The sequence below is a fragment of the Cibotium barometz genome, chromosome 18 (assembly GCF_041138505.1).
Source record: "Cibotium barometz isolate CiBa-2024 chromosome 18, ASM4113850v1, whole genome shotgun sequence".
Classification (NCBI taxonomy): Eukaryota; Viridiplantae; Streptophyta; class Polypodiopsida; order Cyatheales; family Cibotiaceae; genus Cibotium; species Cibotium barometz.
The window spans coordinates 54,652,764-54,658,039 of record NC_141063.1 but is presented as its reverse complement, the minus strand read 5'-3'; the positions used below and the strand labels follow the sequence as shown (position 1 = coordinate 54,658,039).

The 5,276-nt window shown below is 45.1% G+C and overlaps 1 pseudogene; it reads right to left on the bottom strand.

Moving 5' to 3' along the window:
• Positions 1–4,327: 4,327 nt before the first annotated feature.
• Positions 4,328–4,852, bottom strand: LOC147629486 (purple acid phosphatase 18 pseudogene; annotated as a pseudogene).
• Between the last annotated feature and the right edge of the window lie 424 nt (positions 4,853–5,276).

Below are 5,276 nucleotides of genomic sequence, written 5' to 3'. Positions count from 1 at the left end.
TGAGCCGCCTTTGGAGCATGGGGCAATGGTCGGGTTTTGGTAAGTCATGTGCAGCTGATGATTCTGAGTTGTGAGCAGATCTTGCACTTTTGGAAGGTCGTGGTGTCATATGTTAAGAATGAAGCAAGGAACACTTCTCACAATTCACCAGCCACCCACACCAGAAATACAGCTCAAAACCATGATAAACAGATGATCATTCAGCAAAAACATACACTGCACCATACACACTGTACAAACTCAGCAATTACACCAAAAACTAGGACTCTGGCCAAGATTTATTGCCAAGGGAATTCACCCTTGCGTCTGACAACCAAGCCCCTGTCTCCCGGTCTCTGCTTCTCTTCAGAGGACGCCCCACCAGCAACCCTCCTTCACTTTCACTCTGTCCCCTCTTCTCTGCTTCACTGCCACTGGCCCTCGTAGGCTCTTATGGTATCGGCCCTTCTCACCTGTCTTCAGCCACCTCTGCAGCTGCTTTACGTGCCAGTGACACTTGAGACGGTTTCCAACTCTACACTGCACTTTAGGCTCTCTCTCTGGTCAGCATCCACTCTATGCCTGCAGTCGTTGCTGCCCACACAAAACCAGCCACTTCTCTCTTCAGAGGGCGCCCCACCAGCAACCCTCAACTTTAGTAGCTCTCAATCTCTGTGTGTCGTGACCAGTAGCTTCGCCAACCACAGAGCCTCTGCAGCTTTCCTTGCTCGTCAGCCTTTGCACAATCTCTTCAGCACCAACACTAACTGCTCAATGCAGCACCCTCCTTCTCTTGCATCTAGTCACCGCCGGCTCCTATACACTGCTCCCTAGTCGCTTCGCCAGCCTCACCTGCGCATCCAGCCCTTCTCTTCACGCTGACCAGTATCACCAGGGCGACCCCTACCCTCTGCGTCTGTCTGCAGCTACTTCAGGGTGACCTTCTTCCACAATGAGGTGGCCACTCCTCTTCACGCCTCTGTCTCTGCACAGCCACCCGAGAGGCCTCGCAACAAGGCGGCAACTCCAGCCCTTTTTGTCCCCGCAGTATCACCAGCCAGGCGTCCAATTACTACAAGGTGGCCGTCTTTCGAATCTTCGCCAGCCTCTAGATGATCATGCTGGCAGCCAACAAAACCTCCACATCCACCCCTTAAGCTAGCCACTTGCATTATATATTTAATTTTCCTCTAAAGCCTCAATAATGGCTATACACCCTTCATTACCTTGCTTCATTCTTAACATACGGCACCACAACCTTCCAAAAGTGCAGGATCTGCTCACAACTCATAATCATCAGCTGCACACGACTTACCAAAACCCGACCATTTCCCCATGCTCCAAAGGCGGCTCACATTCGAATCGATCGGTGCCCTACATTTAGCAACCACCCGCACACCACACTGCTGCAATAAAAGACTTCCAAATCTCTAGCATCTGCTCCCAAAAAAAACAACACGCATGTACCAGCTCACTGCAAAACCATTCAGCCTGTACATTTGCTAGGGCATTCAAGGCAAACTTATTTGCAAACCATGCATCCCATATGTACACAGACCCAAAACACTTCTCAGATTTTTACCTGACATACTTTGCCCAACCCCTAGCCTGCTGAATCATTTATGATCAGCAGCAAACAGCATATGACCATGTTTCCCTCCGTCAATCCTTTGATCATCATACAAGGTAACCAAAACATATCTATTCCAAGTAATCAAAGAAACATTGTCGTCTTCCAAAGGCATAGTTTGCCATCCCACTTCCCACAACATAACATAAGAACTCCTGGAAACAAAGCTCTTGACATACATACCATCCTGCCTCATCTCAATTCCAAAATCACTAATATGGTCAACACCAATATTGAAAAACCAGTGAAGCAACTCCTGCTGACGGTTCAATGTGAAAGGTCCAATGTGAAGGGTCCAATGCTTAGTGCTAAGTAGCACTAATGAAGCTATAAACCAATGCTAATGGGCCCACTAATGCTAATCCAAATCAAGAGAGTAAGGAGAGTGAAAACGACTTCTGACAATGAGGCAAAAAAAAAGTTTTTCGGTTTTATAACCTCAAACGAGGTTCGGTGGCATCATGCACTTTAGGGTTTGCAAGATGTACGCTCTGGATTTTAGGGTTAGTGAAACAAACGGCCAAGATACACACTTAATTTTAGGGTTGGTGAAGGATCGACAGTTGAGAAGGCCTTGAGCTTGCCAGGGGCTCGACAAGATTTTCCAAGGAATCCACAGAGAGGCTGATAATAATCAGCATAAGATAGATTGCCTGCCCGTATTATTTTCCCGTATTGTCCCCATCTATGACACTTCCGCATTTTGCATACATGTCAACAAGAGTGTTGCCAATGACAACATCCAGCCCTAAAGTGCTTTTAATAACATGAGCATGAATCACCTTGCCTTGTCTGAGCTCTGTGAGGGTGATACATGCTTTTAGGACGGCCACAAAGGTATGCCCATCTGGTTTCCTCCCCGACTGTTGCATTTGAAAATACAGTTCAATACCTCTATCAGGTTTTCCATGGTTGACATGTGCCGAAATGATTGCACTCCATGTGTAGCAATTGTGTTCCCACAATTTGTTGAAGACTTCATTGGCTTCCAACAAACTACCACACGCATCAAACATGCGGATAAGGTAGCTCCCCACATATGCATTTGACTGCAACCTACCCCTGGTCATAAAGGCATGCACTTCCCTTTCCACCGATGCCCTGTACTGCTTCAAATCACCATGAGCTTCTTTTCAAAGACTTTAACTGGTTGCAGCCATTAACTGGCACATAGTTTATTCATGTATTACAAATGAGCATTCCATGTGTACATATAATGCCATCATATATGGCTTTCCTGAACAACGAGTAGAGCTTTAATCTCCATGTTCATACACTCAATTCTACAGCATTCTGCATTGGCATTCCTTTTATCCTTCTGATGTTTTGGGCTTTCTCTATGTCGAACCATTCATTCAGATTATCATTGCATACATTTAGCCCTGTTTTTCAAAAAGTTTCTTTCAGATATCCTGACAATCAGAGTACAAAGAAGTGTCCACCTTTCCGGCATTCATGAGTTCTTCAGCATTCTATCTGTTTTGCAACTTGTAGGGAAGACCTCAAGTCAATACAAGCTCCTCACCTTCCTCAGCTATCAGAAACGTCGAGTGTCGTAAGCCCTTGAGACAAAGGGTTAGCTTCAAGTCACTACAAGCTCCTCTCTATCCTTGGTTATTGGAATAGATGAGTGTCATAGGCCCTTGAAGTGGCAAGAATGGATCAAGTCATTGCAAGCTCCTCTCCTTCCTCAACTGTCGAGAAGGATGAGTGTCACAAGCCCTTGTTGCCATTCTACAGCTCTGAGAGAGAACTGCAAGTCTATACAAGCTCCTTGCCACCCCCTTCTCCTGAGGTGAACAAGTGTCATAAGCCCTTGTAATCCTTCTTCCTCCCTAATAGTTTTATTATGGAAGACTACAAGTCCTATAAGCTCCTGGCTCTCTCTTTTCGAGAAATGCATCAGTGTCATAGGCCCCTATAGCCTTCTTTGCTTTGTCTGCCATTATTTTTACCTCCTTTGCATCCTTGTCATGCTTTAGAAGTTCTCCAAGCAGCTAAGATATAGCATCATTATAGTATATTTCCTTCATTTTTGTACCTGCCTTTCAGAAAGCCCTGATTGTGTATCTATTTGCTCTAATTTTCCTCAAGCATCATCTTGATTTGTATGTCATTTTGCATGTATCCATACATTCCAGATATCATATCGTTTTTCATCCAGCATTCAAATCAGATAACATTACCTTTGTTTTCCACTTCACCCAGCCTTCTTTCGACTGCCTGTTGCTGTTGCATGTAGAGCACAAACACCTGAAACATCTGCATGGTGTTGACGTCCGGACGAAATCCTTGCTGCTCCTGTTGATCACCCATGATTCCCTTTCTACTCTCACCCCAACTGTTTCACATCAGGTTCACCAAAGATGTCGTGATGTGAACGGCTTGGCTGGGAACATGCTGGATGTCTGGCTGTGAGAGCTAGCACTCTGGATCTCGAGGGAACATGGGAGAACAGGCCGCTAGCAAAGATGGGCCTCCCTCAATTCACCGGTAGACTGGAGCGCACACACTTACAAACACACTCTCTCTCTCTCTTTCACTCAGCACACACACATAGGGAAACAAGGTCCCTTTTTCCATAGGCCGAGCAGCCGATAAGCAAATATCAAGAAGGGAGAAGAGAGAGAACAGATGCACATTATAAATAATTATCACTTAATCACAACAAACTATTCATAAGCATCTTTTATAGCATCATAATACAATCCTGGTTTTTTAGATGGGGAAAGCCTCCATCGACATGTTTGCCTCATCCCGGTTTCTTCCCATTGAGCCGTTCTCTAAGTCCTTCCGTTCATATGCCTCATCCCGGTTTCTTCCCATTGAGCCGTTCTCTAAGTCCTTCCGTTCATATGCATGGACATGACCTGCAAATATCAAATCCACTTTTGCTTCCTTCAGAATAAGCTCCATGGACTTCCTCATTTCCTCACCATCATCCTGATGTTTAGAATTGCAGCTATACCATGGTGCATGAATGACTGCAATCAGCCAGGGAGTTTTTCTTCTATCTACTTTAGCCAAGTCAGCTAGAAACCATTTGTACTGATTAGAATCTTTACTGACATTAGCATAGGAGCCAAGCATAAGGACATGTACGCCAGAAACTTCAAAAGAGTAATAGAGATTTGAATCTGAACCACTCTCTTTGTATGGCCTTTGCCACCGTGTGTTGTAAGCTCTAAATGGTTGCAATACAAATGGAATATTCTCTACATCATGATTTCCTTGGGTAACCATCCATGGCCTTGAGCTTGCCAGGGGCTCAACAAGATTTTCCAAGGAATCCACAGAGAGGCTGATAATAATCAACATAAGATAGATTGCCTGCCCGTATTATTTTCCCGTATTGTCCCCCCTTTAATGTTCCTTTTTCATTCCGTCTGGCCAAGGTCGCTTTTTCTGAAAAGGGAGAGGAAACTTTCCCCTTCTGCCAAAATAGTAGGTGCATGGTGGGGTATATGAGCCAACCGGGAAAAAAAGGATGCTGAAGCGCTTCAATGGCTGTTGGTCGCTGACTAGGATCCCATGAACACAAAGCCATCATAAGATTGATGGCTTCAGCACTTGCATCAAGCTGACCATTTATCATCTGCAACTGCTCCGGATGAAAAGTACCCACATTCGAGGCTAAAAATATCTCAAACCATAGCTCCTTTGCAAA